This window comes from Cydia amplana, chromosome 15, assembly GCF_948474715.1.
Source record: "Cydia amplana chromosome 15, ilCydAmpl1.1, whole genome shotgun sequence".
Lineage (NCBI taxonomy): Eukaryota > Metazoa > Arthropoda > Insecta > Lepidoptera > Tortricidae > Cydia > Cydia amplana.
Genome location: NC_086083.1, coordinates 14,791,526 through 14,816,252, shown reverse-complemented (window position 1 = coordinate 14,816,252; position 24,727 = coordinate 14,791,526). Strand labels below are relative to the sequence as shown.

Genomic DNA, 24,727 nt, shown 5'->3' with positions numbered 1-24,727 from the left:
CTAGGTACTGCACAAGGGAAATAAAATACTGTAGTAGATGCGAAACAATTAGTATAATATGGTGAATGATAAAAGTCCGCTTTATAGAAAGATAAAAATGTAAATGATCAACTTTAATTAAGTATTAGCACTATTAACAAAAGTAAATCTTATTGCTGAGATATCTACACTGTAAAAACGTTCCGATCTCGCAATAAACATCAGATCAGGAAAATATCTGTTTAAAATTATGAAGATTGTGTGGTATTTGTTATTATAACAATGCTATTATGAACATGTGACACAATAAAAATAACACAACGGAATAAAATGTCAGATTCATATTTGTTTATTGCAAATTGACGAAGAATTTTAGAAACAAATAGTATTGTGACATGGTAAGTTAAATATTGTTTACGAATTTATATCAAAACAATGAGTGAGAAAATATTTATTAATAGTCTTTATAGTTTATTAATTTCAAAACTATTCCAATAAACTGGGAGAATGTTTGCGTTTTCCATAAAGTTGGATGGAAATGGTGTTATTGAGAATAACAGCGGGTTTCAGTGAAGTAGGAAACGGATGTTGTTCCATTTGACTTTGTCTGTCTGTTTAAATTTCAATAAAACCGGCCAGACGTTCGCATTCTGTAAAAATCTAATAAACACAGACCAAGGACTTAGAAATCATGTTCTGCGAGTATATTTAATACAATTGAAGCAATCTTATTTTTTACAAAGTAGCATTATTGACTGTCTCTTTATAAATAAGATAAGATAAGATATATTTATTAGCACAAAAAGAAGGTAGTATCTAAAACTTAGGATATTACATATGTTTTGGTTTGACAGGCTTTGTACCTAATTATCGAACCCTCATATTTTCGGCAACTTCCACAAATTTGATTTTTGGATAACAGGTTGTTTGTTCCTCCTTCCCGAAAAAACTGCTGAACGTATTTCAATGGAATCAGGCACACATATAGTTTATGACCTAGGAAAGAACATAGGATACTTTTTATCCTAGAATTCACCCTCATGCATGTCAATTAATTTACCTACATGGATAAAAGGAGTACATTTAACGACTTCTATAGCATTTTCAAACCGCTTGCGTTTGGTGACAGATGTCATCTCCATACACTTTACAATCTTAAAATGCAAAGTCAGGCAAAATTGTATTAAGATGACTCTGTCACCGTATCCAAGCTGTTTGAAGAATACTATAGTTAGTCTAGCCTACTCTTAAATAATAACTTTATTATGTAGGAAACTTATTTTTTTAAGACTAAAGTCCATCCCGATTACATTACACGTGAATTTAAATAAAACGGTAACAATAAAGATAACGATTACATAAAGCCACTGTTCAAAACAATGCTTTATAGTTTACAAACAATGGCATAAAAATATTTTGTCCAATCCGATAACCGCGCGACCCCGCCACACTTGTTCAAAGAAACGGGGAAATGACTGATGATAACCCGTGCTGGAAAAAGTTTCGCAATTGTTTAGGCTAGATATTATTATTATAACAGATGTTATATAATAGTGTTTTATGCACCTGTTGCATAATAGGGGTTCTTTAAACTCTAGTCTGTGTATGATAAAGATTCTGACAAAATTTTTAGTCATCTTTTTGCATTTTCTCTGAGTTTTTTTTTCTGTTAGAGGTCATCCATTAATTACGTCACACGTTTAGGGGGAGGGAGGGGGGTCAAGAAAATGTGACATGTTGTGAGATGGGGGAGGGGGGAGTCACAATTCAGTAACCGAAAATTAATTTATATTTTTTTATTCGCTGTACAGTAAAAAACCTAGAAATTCGTGTGACGTATACTGGTGCTGGGAACATGTCATCTTGAAACTTAAGTCATTGTCAATAGAGGTAACAGCAGGGTGTCATCTATTGGGCATTAGCATGTCGAGCACTAGTACGTTTACCTTATACCTATATTGTATCGTGAAACCGCTGAGATTTTAACAGTAAACTGTCCATTACATATAGATATTGTTAAATGAAAACATTGTTGAAGTAACTTGTCTTTTTGCAAAAAGTACAATTAATTTACATGTTACAGCTTACGCTTCTGCAAACCCTTTTTACAAAGTTTTGCGGTCAACCGTTAAACATGCTTTAAGTTACCGCCCAAGGGCTTTTAGTACTCTTTAAATAAACAAGGGTGCACTATAATAATGTTTGTTCGGGGACCTACATATTCCTGTAGGTTATTTGAATTAAATCAACATGTATTGAAGTTTTCTTCCTCGGATATTATCTTGCAAAATCATACTTACCCATTTACAATGTACATACGAGAGCTAGCAATGCGGTCAAAAATTTTTATATCAAAGGAATAACTGAAGAATTCTTTGCTTCGGGCGAGACATATTTACGACCTTTCGGAACTCCGGTCTGATCGCTCTTAACCAGTTGAGCTACTGAAGCTTACCTACCGTGCGAATCTTTCCAAAAAAACTCATTAGTACGACCCAGGGTTTGAAGCCGCGATCTTCGGATTGAAAGCCGCACGCCCTAACCGCTAGGCTACAAAATCTCGATAGTTCATTTCGAAAAGTCTAATTTTGCCGAACTTCTATTGCATGCTGTTAACGTATATTTAATTTAGGTAAATGCACCAATTACGCAATTAAGCACACAAACAAAACAATCTAAATTAGTCGAAATCACCTCCAAATTTGTTATTGTGACTGCAGAATTATTGATAACCTAAATTAAACGGACACAATCTAAAAGATAAACTGAATTGGAAACAATAACACAGTTCAACAATGAAGTCGGTTAAAAAGTAGAGTTATCTACGGGTCAGTCATCGACAATTATGTGACCCATATTACTACACGCCAAATCTTGACACTTGGAAGACAAAAGACGTAAGGTTTATTTATATTTAGTTTGTGTGGGCTGACAACATAACAATTTAAATAATTCGATGTCAAATCTTTAGGTCTTAATATAGATCCTTGGGAAACACCCATGACGAATAATAGCAATCATAAAATGAGTGTGTAGTAGCAGTTTAAGCAACTTTTGGTCATTAAAAGCATTAATGGGACAGCCATAAAATCTTGATTTTCAAACTGGATTCAATATTCCGTTTAAAAATGCAGTTTCTATTTTTTTTTTATGTCGTTGGAATTGGTATAACCTTGGCTTTTTCTTTAGGTTGCATTTATTTATTTGCATTAAGCAAACGGGAATAATGTATGTCATAGAATTTCTTATTAGGTACAATTCAATGATAATATGTTTTTTTTTACATTATGTCAAGTTTTACGTCGCTTTTCTCAAACTTAGTCACCACGTGTCTTCAAAACATGTCAAATTAAGCTCCAAGCTTCCATTTACATATCATGGTAGTCACGGCCCACAACTCCTTTTACGACTATGGTATTGTGTAAAAATTCCAAGTAAACTCTGTCCCCATTCTAATAAGAACAAGTCCGTCAAAACCATTGTAAAAGAAGATGTAACATTAACGCACGTGTTACCCAACTACCGACGAATTCTTTGTATTTGCATACCGGTCTTATTCGATATTAATCAAAGGTTTTATTAGTGAACATCAAAGAATATACACAATGATAAAATCTCTTATAAGGTACCCTCAATAGTATTGTAGCTTTTGTCGAGGTTGATTTATGAGCGGCCACTGTTGTCGGGTATTGTGATGTCAGTTTTTGTTTGGACCTCGCCGACATTGTGCGCTACCCCTTCTTTGGGTCTTTGTGCTTGATCTCACTTTGATTCTAAGCCCAACAATGACCTCGACGTCTGCTCAGATTTTTACTTATAAGATTTATATTAGAACCGTCAGCTTCAAACTATTTTGAGTATTTTGTATACTTTTGTAGCTTTTGCCATGGCAATAGTATTAAGATTTTATAGAAACCTTCGCAGATAAAAGGATTTAGGTAGATTTTTAAAAAGCGGTGGTGGCCGAGTGGATATGACGTCCGACTTTCAATCTGGAGGTCGCGGGTTCAAATCCTGGCTCGTACCAATGAGTTTTTCGGAACTTATGTACGAAATATCATTTAATATTTACCACTAGCTTTTCGGTGAAGGAAAACATCGTGAGGAAACCTGCATACATCTGCGAAGAAATTCAAAGGTGTATGTGAAGTCCCCAATCCGCATTGGGCTAGCGTGGGGACTATAGCCCAAGCCCTCTCGCACATGAGAGGAGGCCTGTGCCCAGCAGTGGGACGTATATACGTCCCACTGCTGGGCACAGGCCTCCTCTCATTACTTATTTCAGGCTCACATTATTTATTTATTTATAGAAACCTTCGATTGATTAAGTTAAACCAGTATACATGATGCCTATACCTAAGCAAATACACCATTAGACTCATATGGGGCATTATCTATGAAAAGGGACCTAATTGTCGATGACGCTTACGCCGCACAGCGTCGCGCGGCGTTGTATTTATCGGAGCATCGTTAATAATGGCGTAAATAAGGTCCCTTTTCATAGATAACGTCACATATTATGATATGATAACATCGATGTTTTATTAATCCCATCGTAATTATTTGCCGAGCTTGGTCAATCAAAGCTTCTAAAAATAACTATTACAAATTGACGAACAAAAAAATTTGGTCCAAGTCAACAGGAAAAAGAAGCAGTTAAATTAAAAATCTCTTTTCGTAAGCTGACTAAAAATGATAACTATAGTGTACCATTTTTTAAATTACCATCCACTTTACATTTCTAACTACAATAGCGCTCTAATATTCAACTACAAAACGTACCCAAAACATCTCAGCCTCAACCCTTTGTGCCAAGTCCTTGACCGCTTATTGTGCCCAACAAAAGCACAGACTCGCTTGTAAATTTCATGCTTCGCTCCTCGCATTCACGCTCGCCTTCAACCACTCTCTTCCGAATCATTACATCTTCTGCTTTGTGCTTCCCCAGCGATTCTTCATTGTACGCTTCATTCATTACACAATTATTTGCTGCTTCTTGATTGGCTCTTAATCCATGTTTTGGTAAGTTCACGTCATCAATACTAATGATTGCGGCCGACAATGCACATTGTTACCGACTTATTTGTCGGTTGTTTTTTGTCGTCGGAATCCACATCGTCATTACATTTAGTTGGTCCGTTTTCTTACTGTTTATTGTCAATAAATCAATAGCAAAGCTAGAATTACGTTATGTAAATATTACTTTTAGATCCGTCATAAATATGATAGTAAAAAGAGTTTGCATAAATTGGAATTAATGATGGTGACATTTGTGACGTTAAAATTATAAGTTTTCACGTTATGAATATGGATTGCGTGTTAGAAAAATTTGAGATGTTTAGTATTTGGGTATCTGATCAACAAGCAGAATGATATATAACGAGGAATGTGTATATCTTTTACGGTACTAATAAGAGAGACATTGGAGCCAGTATTTATAGAACAAATGTGTATGAAAATAATCTCATAAGGTATCTTTGTTTGTTGAACAACGGGATAGTCATAAAAGTTTCATTTATATCAAAGATAGCTAAATTGTCATTCCAAGCACATGCAGAGCACGGGCAAGTTGAAGATGGACAAAGCAATAGGTATATTAAGTGCGAATTTAATGTGTTACTCAACGGAGCCCGCTCCTAACGATAACCAATAAGGATAACTGAGAATATCCACCCCCAGCCACAGATAATGTAATAGTTCTTGGTTTTAAACCAAAATCCACAGAAGACACTGACAAGTCTAAGGTCAAGTTACAGTGTTTCGCCCGAGATCTTCATTCACTTGCGCTCGCGCATCCTATAATGATACGCGGGCTGAACAGTTGTATGATTGAGCGGTCGAGTTGAAATGCGCATGACGGAGCTTAGGGCGCCTGTAGACGCGGTATGATGCATTTATATTAATAGAATTAATTTGAATGAAGTTATCAAAGATAATAAAAAAAGTATAGTTGACGAAACTCGTAAGGGGAATCAGTGCAAGTTAATGTTCAACTAGCTACCTACTTAATTATAAATAGATACATGTCTATCGGTATTTTTCACAGAGCTCATGAATTTATCTACCTACACAGCCACTTACAACCCTTTATTGACAATTTTCAATTAGAACTAAAAATATAATATGTTTTCAGCAATACCGGGGGATGAGCCAAATTAAAACATCACAATTTGAGAACGCCATCAGAATCTTTAGTTAGAATGAACCCAAAAAGGAAATGAAACTTTTACGATTACTTCAAGAATAACGTGTAAACTTATTCATTAATAGTTCACTCGTAAACGTCTCACTCGTTATAAATTCATTAAAAACCGGCGTTCAGTTGTCGAGTGTGAAAGCTCTTCATAATATTCTAAATCTGGACACAATCCAGTCATAAAATATGGCCGTTACCCGCCAACAATAAAACGGGAGTGGTCGGTAAAGTGCTTCGTTACATTTTATTATCTCTAGTTTAATTTGGTTTTAATCCGACACAATTTTGATATATTCTGTTGCTTTTGGATTCTATTTTTGAAGTGAAAACTTCTTCAGCGGCGCTGGGCACTTTTTGAGGTGGGGAAAAAATGATAAACTCGAGAGCGTAAGGCGATCACGTGACCGTAAGGGGCGTAAGGCGATCACGTGAGCGTAAGCCCCGTAAGGTGGCCACTCATAATTTAAATGGAATTTAAATCAATAAAGAAAAGCTCAATGTTATTTGACATTTATGTTGCGGACTCCTTCTTTACCTATGTTCAAATAATTTGACGTTGTCATGGCAGTACCTATGTAAATAAACATGTCAATGAAAAAGTGTGATCTTATTTGAGAATGATAATAATATATAATAAATAAATAGATTACCTCCGCTAAACGTATGTATCGTGTTACCGGGCGTCGGTAACATAGTGAGGTGAGTTTTCACTTCTATCGGCACTCCCGGAGTGCAACCGTTGTTGCTTGTTGTGTGTTCGGTTTGGTATGAATGCTTCGAATTTTTCAGATACATACATGTGGTTGAGTTATGTCTAGGCAGCTTTGCTCTGCGTCTATACCAATTATTCCCGATTTTATTTTCTCTATAACTTCCTCATTTTCAATTTTACGATTTACGCCATTTTGTTTTTTTTTACATATACATTGTATAGACAGGTAGGTACATGTTACGAATAAACGATAAGACAATTAAATCATTAAAATCCATCCTGTAGTTCGAAAAATCTCAGGGAATTAATAATATCACACATCAAACAGATACGGGAAAAACAACCCAGTATACACGTAATGATCAATTCAATTGCTAATGCTACTTTTCTTATTAAATATTTTACTGTAAGTACTTTTTTCTTCAAATTATAAAAAAAGCCATAAAACTACGACATTCAAGTAATAGAACAAAGATATTCGATTTTATTTTGGATCATAGTTTTGGACTGTAGTTGATTTTACGGTACCTAAGAATAAGAAACTACAAATCAATGTGCAAGTTTTCAATAGCCATTTGCATTTACGACTTCTGAAAAAACTATACAAAGACAACTTTATGTCACATCGTGCGCATCGCTCCAACACATGTTTCTTATAAAACATTAGTTTCATGTTAGCACCAAAAAAACCCGCCTTCATTAAGTTATGTCTCTTTAATTATCTCCGAAAACCGTTGTCATTCCAACTAATTTAAAAAACTTATTTATTCAAAGCTAAGTGCTTAAGTTACCGTTTAAGAACATTTATTCCATATGAATAAAGATAACAGATAAATTTTAAATCACGCTAGCACAATTAAAGTTAGAATTGAACTATCCAATTAAGCTATATCGATTTTGAAATTTAAATGAACTGTCTCATTTCTCTAATGAGGTGCGAGTTTTCTAGGAATCTCCATACTTACCCGGTTCTGAGATTTATAGGCAAAATATAAAGAATAAAAAGAATAGAATTGTCGTATCTATTAATACGGCGCTCGTTTCCGCTCGGGTTTTGGTTTATTTCGGTGGCGCGAATATGTTGGTTCATTGGGCTTTGGTTTAGGATCGAAAGGTTCTAAGCGCCTTAAGTTCAAGATCTGATAAGGCCTTTGTTGTGTCAAGTGCACTTAAGTCATAGGCAGAGAGTGCGCTTACGTCTTTATACCTACAGATATCCACATAACATAAGTCATGCAAGTAAGGTACAAAGTCAAGATGTCCAAGTCGCGGAATGTTTAAAAAAAGGTTGGAAAATCTCTTGGAAATTTTCATTTTGGTAACGAAAAAATATATGTATTCCTATAGGTACAAAAATATGAGAAGTATCGGAAATTTCCAACGTGATTTTGAACGTGGATTTTGGAAATTTTCCCAGCACAAGCAAGGATGTCTGACTGTCTGTGTCGAAAATGGCAGATTTAAGTAATAACTAACTTATATCTTAGTTACGTAAACCAAAGGGGATCTTTTAGGGATCCATATTAGCATAGCAATCGGGATTTTAGGGCAGACATGTTTCAATGCCTGGAGGTTTTTGATATTTATTTAACCTTTTAGTTCCCAGAGGATATTAGACGAGATGTCTATGAAGTAGATATAGCATTGTAGGTATATGAATACCTTTCGTTGAAATTGGTGTAGGTTCAAATTTACAATTAGGTACCTACTTTATTAGTTCTGATTGTAGGTAATTTGTATGACCTTGCTTTGTTGTTGCTAAGTGGGTAAATAGGTACCTACCTACCTATTTATGTTAAAAACTATTTTTGAATGTACGTTTCAATAGAAGAATACTGAATAATTTTATTAGGTACGTAACCAATTTAGATAAAGTCAGACCAAGAAAAGTCTGCAGCGGATTTGATAGCCCGCGCAGTGCAAGTGTTATTTTAAACGTCAAACTTCTATGAAATTATGACGTATAAATAACACTTGCACTGCGTGGGCTATCAAAATCGCTGCAGACTTTTCTTGGTGTAACTCTAGGCGTTTATTTTATTTAGTATGTTGTATTTAAATTTACCTATAGGTACATTAGGTACCTACACTTTTATGTATAATGCCTCGAATACATGACTACAACATACCTAATATGTACCAACTATACATATCTATTCGTGTACGTTGTATGGTAATAATTATTTTTGATTTCAAATTAGGTTTAGTTGCTCTAACTAAACAAAAATCTTTTAGTTATCTATTTAATTGTCCCATAACTATCTTTATAGTGTTGCTAAAAATGATCAACTCAAAACTAGTCAATGATTAAACACCACAAACATAAGCTTAACCAAAGTGTCATTCTATGGAACTTGCTAATAAAACTAGGTAACTAGTAAATTGACATTCAGAGACAATTTTAATATGGCGGTTTGTTTAAATTGTTAGCAAGTTCCATAGAATGACACTTTATTAGATGATTATTTCAAGGGGCCTCAAACAACAAAGTACCCGCGGAGTTGTCTTCTATTCTTAGATATCATTCCGCTCATTGTTTCATAATAAAACATTAATATTGTCAACAGTCACCACGGCCGGCCGCGCGCCCCAATTCTACTTCCGTTGAATAAAACAAAAAATCTCTCGATAAATCTCATGCCACGCCTCGAAAATCTAAATACACACATGCAAATCTACGGCAAAAACGTGAGACAAAAAATCACACACGTGCAACGAAAAGGAAAGCAAAAAGGTCAACAATATGGTTAATCTACAATCCATGTCAGGCGAAAGGTTACGGAAGGTCGGACAAAAAATCATCACAAAACGCGCTCACAAATCGAGCTTCAACTTCAGCTAATCAATTAAGATTTTCTACCTTGTTTTCTTTGAGTTAGAGTTTAGTTTGGGTTGTTTAAAGACAGTATTGTTCGTACCTTGGGGAGTGACAACAGATTTTGTCTTTTTTCTCTTTTCACATGTGGCATCGCAATCCTGGACGAGATGTGACACATGTGTCGGTTTAAGGTTACTCTATAATAATGACTCCGTCGCCATTATTCCAAGTCTGTTCTAAATCTCAATGCTTTTGATCTTTAGCAGTATCGCGTTACTCATTAACAGGTGAAATATGTCCGGGCACTTTAAAATATAAAACAAATCGCTTTATTATGTTGTCGACTTGTCTTTTCGCTAGATTTGGATTCGTGAATAGATAGATATCCCTATTCTGTACAATATAAGCGCTATTTCACCGTAGGTATGTCCTAGAAAATCTTCCTTTGAGTTACGAAAACTTATGAAATTTTCGTAATTCAAAGGAAATTTACATGCCTAACATTTTTTGTCCGAAACTGGGATTTCGTGTTTATTCCGCCCAGAATGAGGGGCTCTTCAAACTAGCCAAATTTTAACCAAATCTAACGAAAACAATCGACAGTTAAACAAAAATCGGGCTTACAGTTTCAATTTTAACGACCAAAACACGAGTAATCCGAAACCGCTCCTGAAACGTACGAGTATCTGGACCGTAAATAGAACCATAAAAATTATTTTACGATACAAGAGATACATTAAGACAATGTTACCGTTTCACAATGAACACATTATGGGCTAATTGATCGGCCACAATGCGCTTTATGCGCCACTCGTACAAAGATATTATTGTCTATGGCAGCAGACGTCTGGCAACACTTGACCAGAGACAAAATGCCTTTGTAGTGGCAGGCGCCATCCGTAATTCAATACATGATTTTGAAATGATCCAAGTTTTTAATCGGAAATTGTTAACGTTGGATTCCTTGAATGCGTTTGTGTTGCTATAAATTATTTGAACATGCTACTGGTGTTCACTGTTTTCATAACGTAACGTGTTTTAATTATATTTTATATTCACAGGTGTACTTACTATAAAAAGAGAATTTGATTTCTTGTATGTCCAGTAAAATATTCAATTGCAATTTGTAAGGAAATATTTTCAACTAGTGACAATTGAGTCAAAACTTGAGTGTCGTTATGGAAAAAATAGGCAACTTTCCTGTGGACAGTAACGATTCAGAAAACATTTTACTAATATTAGGTACTTATATGATTCCAAAAAGTAGGTAAAGGATTTGGACATAGTCTTTGAATTCGATTTATTTTAATTTATCCATACGCATAACCTAAACTCATACAAACAACTTTTTGACCCAATTGATATACCTTTAATACGCCCGTAGACTACATTCAATCCATGATATTTACCTGAAAAAGACAAATAAACTTGTTAAATCACACAACAAATCAAAATCAGCACAACCGCGAAATCTAATACTAAATTACACAAAGCGTCACCTAAAATCAATGCGGGCAACACTCAACAAAAAATATTCGCAAAAACGTTTTTAAATTTGGAAACTCGATATTTTTTCGTCAGTCGGCCAGATGCGTTAATGCAACGCATGTGTTCATTCAATGATGATGCGTTATTTGGGATTTATTTATAGAATGCTTTTGTTTAGACGCTGACCAATTGATTTAATTCGTGTTGGGAGGTTGTTTTAAAATTGGAATGGAAGCAATTTGTTTTATTATATGATAACATATCTTTTGTACAGTCGGCGTCAATATTATCGAATAAAACTTCGCCTTCAAAGCATGTAGGTACCACAATGTAATAGGAAGCTTTACAAAAAGTAGTGTCCAACCGAAACCGAATGTATGCCGCAAAAGAATTCGATCAACAGTAAATTGTCATATTTTCTTAACATCTGCTTTAAAAACATATGTTCTCAGCTCGCTTAAGTTCACTGGTTAAAGTAATTATTTAGTCTTTATTCAATAACTCAATATTTAAGATAAAACCGAAGTATTGACAAACTAAACACCCAAAACTTAACAGCAGAATCAATAACCCAGCCAACTTAAAATCATCCATTCTCCTAATGCCTATTTGAAAATCTCCCAATTTATCGGAAAACTAACTCCCAGAAGCAACGGTTCCTCTAAAACCCATATATCCGTCGACAGATCATAAACTGGAGACAATACCGGGGCCCGGGCTTGGAATAGTCACTTTGTTTTCATGCCAAGATATTGTTTCGACGTAATAAATCTAGTGGAGATATTTAGGTAGGGAAACGTCGGGAATCTGATCGATCATTTGGGATTTTGTTTGGGAGTTTCAAACACCTATTCGTAAAGGAATTGATTTTTATTTTGTTGACGATTTTTTTTGCGTTAGATTTGGGAAAAAATTGGCTGGTGTGACGAGCTCTTCATTCTGGACGGAATATACGAAATCAAAAAAAATCCCAAAAAATCGTATGAAATTTTCCGTTGAATTACCTACGAAAGTTGCATATAATGCAAACGTTTACGTAACTCGGAGGAAGATTATTTAGGACATACGGTGAAATGTGCATATTATGTTCAGAATAGGAAATTCTACCTATATAATCTTCCAAATTGTATCGAAATCTGACGAAAACAAAATTAAAATCGGTCCAAAGGCGTTTTGAGGGGTTGACTGTGGATTTTCAGTGCATTCTCGGCATTTTGATAAAACATGGAATAATAGTGACTTTATTTTCATGCCAAGATGTTGTTTGGAGGTAATAAATGTAGTGGAGATATTTATGTAGGGATGAGTCGGGTTTTGTTCGTAAAGATGTTTTTGAGGGGTTGACGTGGATTAGGTACTTACTCGTACCTACTCTATCGTCGTAGACTTGTCATTGTCACAATCAAAACAGCATCAACTCAAATGACACATAGGTAAATAATTAATAGGTTTACCTATTGTCGTCTTTATATAATACATAACTCCCTTCTAACAAACGTTGTTCAAAAATTATTCGCTTGCAAACACAACGGAAGTATCCAACAAACGTGATATTATCATAACCGTTCTTACAGTCAAATCTATCCCAGCAAATTTTTACTTTCCCAAAAAAATCCATTCAAATACCAACCGTATTGTCAAGCGAGGAACGTTTAAATTTTAAAATCATTTTTTGTGGTCTTCCCAAATAATTTCAACTGTACATAAATCTAAACTGCCGCTCACTTTTATAGGTATTTATAATAAAAAAGAGTTATGGGTTTACGCATCGATTCTAATTTTATTCACAGGATGCAGGACTAACTTTGTTGTTAGAACAATGTGTTTGTTATATTATAATGTCGTAAAATATGTTTTTGTTGTGCACCTACTATACCATGTGATTACCATGGAGTCAGGGGCGAAACGTTCAAGACAAGGTTCCGGAGATATACCTTCTAGTCTTACGATTATAAGGGCAATCCCAGACTAGCGTCTTTTGAGCGTCAGTGTCTACTGTCTGTCTATAGTTCGTTTTTTTTGCATTAGAAATTAGAAAGAACTTGAAAGAAGGTAAGCGATTTTGACATGTCTTTTAATTGAAAAACACTGTATAATCTTCTGCGAGGTGTGTCTAAACAAACACTTTTTTAAAACCAATAACTATTACTTATGAAATCAGAAGACTATAGAAGATCGTATTAGATTCATAATTGTTACATATTTACCGTAACTTATTTTTAAAATGTGTTTTTCAATTAAAGGACACATCAAGATTGTTTACCTTATTTCTAATGCTAAAAAAAACGAACTATAGTCAGCGCTATCGAAAATGTCGACGTTGCGCAGTTGCGCCAACGTCGAGTAGCAACCATAGCCTCCTAAGGCCCAAGGTCCTACCTATAGTACTTCTTCAATTTAAACCATATTCAATTGGAACAGAGTTGCATTTCTATTGTTTCGTTAAATTCTCAAACAAATAAAAAACAACTCTATTCCCTGCACTTTAGGTTCAAATTTCAGTGGCGAATTTTGGGTTTTTCATTTATATTTCTGGGCCTTAGGAGGATAGGGTTGACTAGACGCTAATGTAGGATGAGAGGAGACGTTTTGGAATCAACCAGTAGCATATTTCCTCTTGTCCACTCCGCTGGATCACAGGGGACATATTTTCTATTTTTCTTTACAAAGACAAACAGACTGAACTCGCCTTGACTATTTGTATATACAAAATAAACGCTCTTAAATGATTAATCATTTCAAACTAAGAAACTTTTCGGAAATTCGCGGAAAAACTCACTATTACGATTTTCCGCAGAACTGCCGAGAATAGACAGGTCATTGACCCCCTGCATAATAATATTCGGATCACAATACGATATGTCAATCGGCCGAGACATGTACAAACAGACAGACGGACATACGTGTTTGTTTTCCCTGTCTGGTTGGGTTAATTGAAAAATTCTGATTTATGCGCGTTAGATTAGGTACAATCAGCAGCGATTTCGTAAGATAATGTTGAATAAGTATAATTAAAAAGTTTACTTAGATAAGAACAACGAGTATAAATAAACACCACATAGTATTAGCATTTGAAGCAAAAAAAAACTAAAGAACATACGTGTTACATCGATAGGTACCTTACATCAGGATAAGTTAAACGGGAAGATTCTTTTTTTAATTTTAGTCCGTTAGATTTGGATACAATTTAGTTAATTTGAAGAGCTTCTCATTCTGGGCAAAATAAATACGAAATCCCCATTTGCCCCAATATAGATGTGTGAACAATCTTTAGGAAACCGGACTAATCCCAATAAGGGCCTAGTTTACTCTCTGGGTTGGAAGGTCAGATCGCAGTCGCTTTCGTACAAACTAGTCCCAGGCATTGGGCCTGGGATTAGTTGCCAAGCGGACCCCAGGCTTCCATGAACCGTGGCAAAATGCCGGGACAACGCGAGGAAGATGATGACAAATGTGTGAAATTTTCCGCTAATATGCGAAAATACTGTGCGTTTTCGTAACGTAGCGGATGATTTTAGGATATTCGGTGAAATTGTGCTTAATATCGCAACTTTATACGAAGCGCATCTCTCATACCAGATGAGAGTCTACGAAATTTACCAGAATGTGACGAAAACAAAACTACGACAAAATCGAAATCCCTTATGTCATCTCATGGCGTTAACTTCGCCTTTTGTACAGTGTGTTTTCTTATGTGCAATAAAGGTTAATTTTGTAAAAATCTGTGTGACTATTATTTGTCTTTGTAATTTTTCACTTTTCTCTGGATTGTTTTTTGTATGTCATTTTTGTACTTTTAATATCTTATGTGTATTGTGGCAAACGAATAAATTAATTATCTAACTATCTAAACGTCTAAATCAGTATGTTTTGATTTTAGAATCGACGTACAGATTGACAGAGCACCCCACACCTCAACCATATCATTACGATTACCCTACATATGGACGCGTACCCATTGTAGCCCATTGTGCCAATTGTCATGCTCTCACGTGCAGGACAAAACACTTCCTCTCAGGAAGCGCATTATTTTCTAGATCCTTCCACTGTGCGCGTACGCACGTTTGTTTTATGTTCTATAAAGTTGGGTCATGCTCGAAGGACTATGATTTCGTATTGAGTTATGTTTTGTTTTGGTGTTGCTAACTATGTAAACAAACGGCCATATTAAAATTGTCTCTGAATATCAATTTACTAGTGACTTTTGTTTACATAAAATGACACTTTAGGTACTATTCTAGAGAGACATTAAGTTAGTGCCTGTTCTGTGTATGATATTGCCTATCTTATGACCGAATTTTTAGTTCACTTTTTGAATTTTCCTTGCATAGCTAAAGTATAATATTAGATGGCTCTCTAACGCCAGTTTACACTGTCTACGCCCAAGAGAAATGAAATTAGGTTTAGTATACGGTAAAATAAGTATAACATTGTGCAGGAATTCCAGGATCATTCAAATTTTCATTTGTCCGAACCTTTTTTTAAAACTACATATTAAAATTTTCTACACTTTTGAAAGAGGAATTATAAAAGGTAATCGTCTAGAAAGAAAGAAACCGCACAAGTGCGAGTCGGACTCGCCCACCGAGGGTTCCATACTTTTTAGTGTTTGTTGTTATAGCGACAACAGAAATACATCATCTGTGAAAATTTCAACTGTCTAGCGATCACGGTTCATGAGTAATCATGAGATACAGCCTGGTGACAGACAGACAGACAGACGGACATAGGTTGTTACCCTAAAAAAAAAGGTACCTATCAGTAGTATCAGTCTTAGCAAGGTAGACATTTTTGGCAGAAAAAACTATGACAGCTAACCGAAAATACCTACATATAGGTACCTACATATTATGCAATGGTTCACAAATGCATTCTTCCAAGGGTGCGAAATGCGCTTGCGCAGGAAATGTAGAACAATGTTCTCACGACTATATTCCCAAGTGGAATGGTGAGTGGAATGGATGGTAACACTTCAACCGATTTTTTTAGGGGCCCTTAAGTGGAGATTGACTTCATAACGTTATACTTAGACAAAGGAATCCTATGACGAGTATTTAAAGGTATACATACCGTAAAACCCCCGAACTTCGCCTGGATTTTGGCACTTTTTTGAAAATTTCTCACAGATGTACGCGTATTTTAGCTAGGTAAGATCAAGAAACGAATTAATCTATATTGGCCTATCGTCTAAGGTAACTTACGGTCTAAATTTTGCTGTGAAAATGGCTTGGACTCCAAAGGTAGTAGGCGAAGTATTATGGCCGAAGTTTTGACAGTGGGATTATTGGGGGCCTAGTTAAGATGACTATTGTAGGTAGGATGACAACAAACGCCAAAAGAAAAGAAAAATGTATCAAGATGACGACGGCTATTGTATTTCTGTTTTGTCGCATATATACATAGTGTTTAGTTTTAAGTTTATAAAATACATATGTATGTTAGTCTGTAAGGTATTGCCTTACCACATAAAATGCCAGCGCGGGCTACGCACTACGAATGTAGCCAATAACACGGTTTTTCCCGTTTGTAGCGAAAACAGAACCCGCCCAGCGGGTCGCTGGAAGTGAATATGTTAAAGACAAGTAGGGTACCTAATAAATGCAGAATCAAAATATTCGCAAGAAAAATTTCACACTCTCAATTCGACCTTGAAAAGACACCAGAGTCTCATTTAAATAACTCCCCCAAATTAAGTTATCAAGTGAACTCACAATGCCACTTCCTCCTTATTGTACTGGCCACTGCCGACAATGCCAAATGCCGACAATGCCAAAATGCCAACAATGCCACACGTGCGAACGGAAGGGTTGGCAGACAATGCTAAAGAGCACTGTCGACTGACGGTAGATTGAACTGAGGCAGTGATTCCAAGTTTTAAGGGGGGTAAGAAAACAATCAGGGCATGTCATATAGGCAGGTACTTAGTAGGTAGGTATATTTCCGACCAATGACATATACTTAAACCTATTTAGGTACAGTCACGTCTGAAAATCGATATGGATAAAGTGCCTAAATATGTAGCTATACACGGCTTAATTGCGCATATTATATTAAGGTAGGATGTATACATATTTTTGGCACTTTGTCCACCGTATCATTATTTTCAGACTTGACGTGACTGTACTATCTCAATATGTGCCGTCGGATTGTTTCTAAAATTTCCAGACAATTTAAACCGACTTCTAATACCTACAAACTTTTCGCCAACAAACTGTCATGCAGTTTGGCGAAAAAATATATATAATATGTCTAATAAATATTGCTATTTTTTATAAAGTAAGTAAATAAAAAATATTATTTTTGGGGATAGAAATTTTCCACTTCCAAAATGAAAGTTCCCTTTTTTCCTGTGTTCTTAATTTTTCTGAAATTTTCGAGAAATTTCCAACTTTTCGGAAACTTCCGCGACTTGCACTTACAGGTTATTACTTAATTTATCCTTGTCCTAGAGCTTCCCGGTTGATATAAGTAACTACGTTTAAATCTTATTAGGATTTTCGATTCACTTGAATCACCTGATTTCCAAATCCCCAGTGGTCCCACCCGTACAAAATACCGGGACAAAAATACAAAAAGCCCCAAAATTCCCCCAGCGTTATTCAATATTTTTATTACACATGTACTCACAATAGGACGAACAAAGACGATTCGTTGAGACGCGAAGGGAATTAATAAAAAAGAAGGGCAAATCCACTCCTCACCCGCTCAATATCCTATCTTGCTATTCAACTTCAATGAAAAAAGAACTTTATTTCGCTCTCAATACGATTGGGATTCTAATTGTAAAACCAGAAAAGATAAGAGTTTGTCAGGATAATTGATCAAAATGTAGGGTGACGATAATGCCACCGAATTACGAGAATTGCCTGTCACAATGGTAAGCGTTACGTGAGCTAGCTGCGTAATTCGGGCGGGTAGGATTTTGTCTCGGGCCGATAATAAGGTAATGTCAAATTTGAATTTTAAGATTCACTTCCCTTTTTATTTAGGCTGTATCGATATAAAAGTTACACCCAAAAAAATGATACTTAAACAAAAAAATTGTAAATACAAATGGATTTTCAACTTCACACTAAAGTAATTTTTTTCGGGTTTTTATAATGGGTAAGAAGTTAGAAGACTTGTTAAAACATAATTATATCTATATATATGACGTTTCGATTCAGGTTGCGCGTACTTATTTTTCATCATCATAAAGTATAATTCTATAATCTCCGTACGAAGCGTAATACCTACTTTTTTCCTATTATTGTGTTAAACATTAAACAATTGTATCAATGAATTTTAAATCACTTCATTCAAAACGCACACGTTAATAATAAATTATTCATAGGTAATATTTAACCTCCATCTATTAGCGATTACAAACATTAAACTTAACTAAACTGCAATTTTACACACACGACCTCGCAAAGTGCCAACACACCATATAAAATTAGCGAAACCGTCATAAACTCATTTAGCGTCATACTTTAAGGACCAAATGAAAGATATACTAGCTTGTAAACTGTAAATAACCACAATGTTTGAGTTACACATTAAGGTAACCACATCCTATAGATTTTTTAACACTAATAAATGCACCATAACCAACCGCATCTTTACTTTACGACCTCCTGGACTTTGACGGTATTTAGTATATCTGTTTAGTTAAATCTTAAATAGTTCCATTTTTTTTAATAACTCTCGCATCCGGCTAGGTTTATATTCGATTGAATTTACGACTGTTTTCATTGCGGGCACTGTTTTATATAAATACGTGGACGTTTCCTGTGAATCTGAAATAGTATATTAAAAACAATTGCCGTGTTACCGGGGCATTGCATTATAAATCATTTCATCAGCAAAATTCAGCGAGCTACTAGCTAGATATTTGCGAAGATGATCTAATTTTTCACACGAAGCTCATAATTATAATTTATCAAGATGTCCGAATTGTAGAAAAGGTTCAAGTAAAATTCGAGTTCTTAACTTTTATACCTAGGTATAGAAATAAAATAAAGTTCCAAATTCAAAAGCACATTTTGACAACTTAAAAAACTATACCTAACAGACGATGTGATGTGACGTAATATATGTACAAATCATACAACATGATTAACTTCTTGAAAAGTGATTTCACAACCGACTAAATCAGCCGGAAAAGAGAAGTAGACTGTATTTAAAAGTGATTTAATTGTCAATGACGAACAAATTATGCAAACTCCTGTTACATAGACATTAGCAATAATTCAAGTTATAACGAAAACCTGCACAGTGGGCATTTTCGTAATCCTGTGTTTACAAAAAGTTTACGCTTTAATAGCAGTGTAATTCCTTTTTGAGCTTCGAATAAAATTAAACAAATGGCAAAATGGGAACGGATTTCCTGGAAATGTACGTAATTTTACTGTCATAAAATGTCTCTGCAGCGACCGAATGAGTCCATGTGGCCGTGATAACGCATGCATTTTGTAATCTAGAAATTCATACATTCGCTTGTAAGAATCAAACCAATTTTTATGCAAAATAGAGTTAATGTAACCAGATTTATTATAAATATGTTTTTTTAGTATGCGGATGTGTAGGTATGCTAGTGTTTTTATTTTTAAAGTCTGTACTTATATCTCATACAGATAAAAACTTCGAACAGCGATTATGTTGCGAAACATTCCTAATATCTATATCAGTCCATTCTATATTTTGTCAGATAATACTAACTTTCGTAAATTAGTAATGGACATAATATACAGAATAATTACGTACAACTACCTTACGTAATTAAAAAATCTAACCCTTTAAATCCTCCAATTTTATTAAACCCTTCTAATTATCAAGCGTAATAAAACTCCAGTTCCCAAAACCTGGAACCATTAACAAAAATATATCAGCACTTTGCCGGCCGAGGGCATTAAACGCGAAAAAAGCCCGCAATTTGGAAACAAGAGATCAATTCGCGTTAATTTACCACCTACTTAAGTTTAAATTTTAAATGCGGTCGTCACTGACACGGACAATACAGCAAGTTTGCATTTTTCCCATTAAAAGGGGCAATTAACGATTGTCACCCTTTTTGTGGTATTCGTAAAAGCGGGCAATTTGTAAGGGAATAAATATGGCTTGTTATATGAATATGCATTACTTTGTAGTTCACCTGTTTTAAAAACGGCGCTTATTGAATTTTATGCGATGTAAATATTGGCTCACTTCAACGAAATAATCGGTATAATAGGTGTATTATGTACTAAATATAGAGGTAAATAGGTGATTGGAGAGATAAGATATTATAATTAGAATCATATTTCTATAAACATCTGCATTTAATTTCCGTATGGAATTTTGCATCCAAAATAGTTTGTAGTAAAGTAGTTCCTATAGACACTATAGGTAGTAGACACTAACTACTTGCCAAAAGGATGTATTTTTATTATTACCTATTCTATTCTATTCTATTAAAACCATTTTATAAACGCAGCTATTTAAAAAATAGTTTGTTCCAATACCTCTATATATTCCGCATTATCTCCGCCGCCATTAAAGATGAATCAACTCGAGCAAAAATAAAAACACGTTCAGAAGCAAGCTTCAGAAAGGCTACCGCGGGCGACAGGCTAAAAGGGTATTTAAGGATTGTTAAGTGCTAAGTAGGTATTTGTTCCTTTTGTAAATGAAAATTATAGACCAGCCATTATGTAATTTATAATAGCTACTGTATTTTTCACGGCCCGCCCCGTTCGGGTAGCCTCCAACAGCTGTCTGAATTCTTCAAATTATTGCACATCATATACTTAGAACGTTAAGAGCGCATGGTAGGCTAGCGCAGGGGTCGGGAAACCGCGGCTCGCGAGCCACATGCGGCTCTTTGGAGGTACGATTGCGGGTCATCAAGCGACTAAAAAAATTACATTTAAAGTTCTGAGACCACTGAAAACAACATTTGCGGCTCTTTGAGATTCGCAAAACTGGTGATTTCGGTGATTTACTGAAACTGGTGACTTAGACGGATTGTTAATTTTCTCGAAAATTTGCCGACCTCTAGGCTAGCGGTAAGAGCGTGCGACTTTTAATCCGCAGGTTGCAGGTTCAAACCCAGTCTCGTACCAATGATTTTTTCAGAATATCATGGGAATATCATTTGATATTTACCACTAACTTTTCGGTAAAGGAAAACATCGTGACGTGAGTACTTGCTTACATAAAAAGTGTACCCAGCTGTGGTGGGATGTATATACATAGGCTGAATTATTAATACCTACTATGTAACTGACAATCGTTACAGATCATCTTGACTATTTTCAGAATTTCGTATTTATGAATTATGATATGATACTAAACATATTTTCATCTTATGTCGTCATACCTATACCGAATATCTTTTATGCTTAAGTATAATATTTCAAACAGGAACAAACGCTGATAAAACAGTAAAAAGCACATCTTCAAATAAACCATAAAGAATAACGTCTAGTTTCTACCTACCCATCTATCTAGACACTAGATTCTAGTGTAAGAGGGGTCTCAAAACTCGGTAACCCACAAAATATTCGCCCACCAATGAAAAATTGGCAAGACAAATGCAAAGGAAGAGGTTCTGAGTATGGTAGGAGAAAAGCGTTGCTTATTAAATACTACTAGCGACCCGCCCCGGCTTCGCACGGGTTAACAAATTTTACATTAACCTTCCTCTTGAAACACTCTTATCTATTAAAAAAAAACCGCATCAAAATCTGTTGCGTAGATTTAAAGATCTAAGCATACATAGGGACAGACAGATAGCGGGAAGCGACTTTGTTTCATACTATGTAGTGATAAGGAATAGGAGAGGCTAGATGTTGGGACATCTAATACTGCAACTTTTTCCTAAACATCCTGGAAGGCAGGACTGAAAAGATATACAGGGAATAATAACCCCTTAAAAATAAATACATTGCGTTCCCTAAAATAAGGTAAGTAGCATAACCCTTAGAGTGACCATACCGGATAACTATATCAATCAAATAATAAATTTAACATTTAATTATGTGTGTGTTGGTCAAAAATCGTGGGTTCAAACCTCGGTTGTGCTGTGTAAGTATGTAGCAGAAAAAAAAATCTCCAAAAAAAGCAAAAAGATGACTATGAATAGGTACTGTCATGATTCTTATCAATTAACTTACCACACAACGACAAGAGGTTAATTAATTGGCACAAAGTTATTAAAATAATTTAAAAAATATTACACCTGAAGGATTAAAAATAATCAAATAAAGTTCATGATCCGTCAAATTCGATTTTCAAAAACCGCAAACGGTATAATATAAAAAAGTCATTGACTCACAACGTTTAACAAAGCATCCAATTATTAAAAACTACCGTAATTCGAGTTTTACATTCAATCAATAATAATCCCTTTTATTCAAAGATCAAAAAGTCCGACTTTCATCCATCATCTGACCATGTCAAATGTCAGAGCTGAATGGAAAACAGGTTCTTTGCTCACTGGCAAAACTGAGAGGTATTTCGCAACCTTTTGCCACAATAAGGGATTTTATTCAAATCAGAATACAAAAGGACAGAAGAATTTACTTATTAGGGACTTTTGTTAAGATTTTTGACCGTTTGGACCAGTGGGCAAGTTACAACATGAATGAATAAAATTTTGTTTAACGATTTTTTTTATAAATCTTGTAAGATTTTTCCTTTTGCTTTGGACACTGTATTTTTTTAAATGTAATATTACATACCTTCAACAGTGTTACCATTGTTCCTTTCTGTTTTCGAGACATCAGAGAAAACCGGCCAGGATTCAACAGAAAAAAAAAACAAAACACGTCTAAACAGTCTCACTCTTTGGCATTATAACACAGTTCAAAACTTTAAAAACACAACACAAAAAAAACGAACGCTCAAACTCGTACACGATCGAACGCGGTTCGAAATTCGAATTCGAAAATCCGACGTACGTCCGCTCGATGCGACGCGCCGCCACACAATGAGGCAGATCGAAGCGACAATACGCGCGCGCTACAATGCCTGCCCCCCGCCCCGCGAGTGCGACAAGGACGCACCTACCTAATGTCAGTGCCCTACGAACAATAACTCGCTTACACACCATTAAGTTACACTACTTTAATAAAATCTACCTTTTTAGCACTACAGACTGCTGTATTTTAGTGTTCACGATGGTTCAGTATTAAAATTGGATGAGGTTTTATTTAGAAATTGTAAAATAATCAATTGTCTATGCGGAATAACACAAGAATCTATACAAAGCGGCCGCCCATCCTTTTCTAGCGCAGTGTGACCGAGCGGCGCGCGCTGTCCCACTCCCCCCCATTATTTATCAAATAGGTGCGCCGCGTTCTCTCTCTAGACTCCGCCCTACGATCGTCTTAGTCCGGCGCACAGTGGTTCCGAGGCATTGTCGACGTGCACACAATGAGACCCAGTGGGTGTGTTGGGCGTTTAAAAAGTCAATACAATCGGTCGAGAAATTTTTCTTTCTTATCTGGGCGTTCACAATGCAAGGCGTGGCTTCAAGAAAACGTTCTATTGTATTGGTAATGGCACAACGGTTTTCCCACCGTACCTAAACGGGTTATTTTTATATCTAAATCGATTGTCCTATAAAAAGGACATGTCATGAGCGTCGTTACGTGTATTTTAATCTCAATGCCAAGGTTGTGCTAAATATAGGACGGTCGCTAAAATGAGCGTTTTTCGTAATTTTGTATGGAACGGCTAATTAGAGAATGTAACGAAGCGATGAACACGTGTTACATATTTGTTTTTTTTTTTTCTGTTACATCGGTGTTTATAATTATGATAATGAAATGCAGTCAACACACAAACACATGCCTAATCGTTAACTCTTAAAATTATAGGGACAAACGTAAAATATCACAAATCATAAGAACACACCATTGTTTTCTTATAAGAAAATTCACTTTATTTCAGTATACAAAAATTAACGGTACCTATCCCTACTTTGATACACATATTCTCCTATTGATTTATGAAACGTAGTGGCTTACATTAACGACTACTAACAGAGTTTCTTATAGATTTAATATTGGAATCTGTGTAGAAATTGTAATTCAAATTTTAATGACTATGTTAGCTTACATTTTCAACTGTTTAATAACTATATCAGACATTTCCTTATACAGTATAAAAGCCTTAAAAAAGGACATTGAAGCGCTGGTGGCCTAGCGGTATTAGAGTGTGCGACTTTGAATCCGGAGGTAGTGGGTTCAAACCCCGGCTCGTACCAATGAGTTTTTCGGAACTTATGTACAAAATATCATTTGACATTTACCAGTTGCTTTTCGGTGAAGGAAAACATCGTGAAGAAACCGGAGTAATCCCAATAAGGCCTGATTTCCCTCTAGGTTGGATCAGAAGGTAGTCGCTTTAAAAACTAGTGCCTCCGTCAATTCTTGGGATTCGTTGTCATGCGGACCCAGGCTCCGTCTATAAAATGCCGGGATAACGCGAGGAAGAGGAGGAAAAAAGGACATTGTTCGTACACACGCTGCCCGCCGGGAGCGTGACCCACTTCGCCCCCCTATTATCT

General features: G+C 35.5%; 1 protein-coding gene across 1 annotated transcript in view; it reads right to left on the bottom strand.

Moving 5' to 3' along the window:
• The window catches only part of LOC134654630 (transcription factor egl-13), a 149,432-nt gene extending 125,683 nt beyond the window's left edge, over window positions 1-23,749 (bottom strand). The window contains exon 1 of the mRNA XM_063510103.1: window positions 22,896-23,749. The gene's annotated coding sequence lies outside the window, so the exon portion shown is untranslated. The remainder of the gene's footprint in view (window positions 1-22,895) is intronic.
• Between the last annotated feature and the right edge of the window lie 978 nt (window positions 23,750-24,727).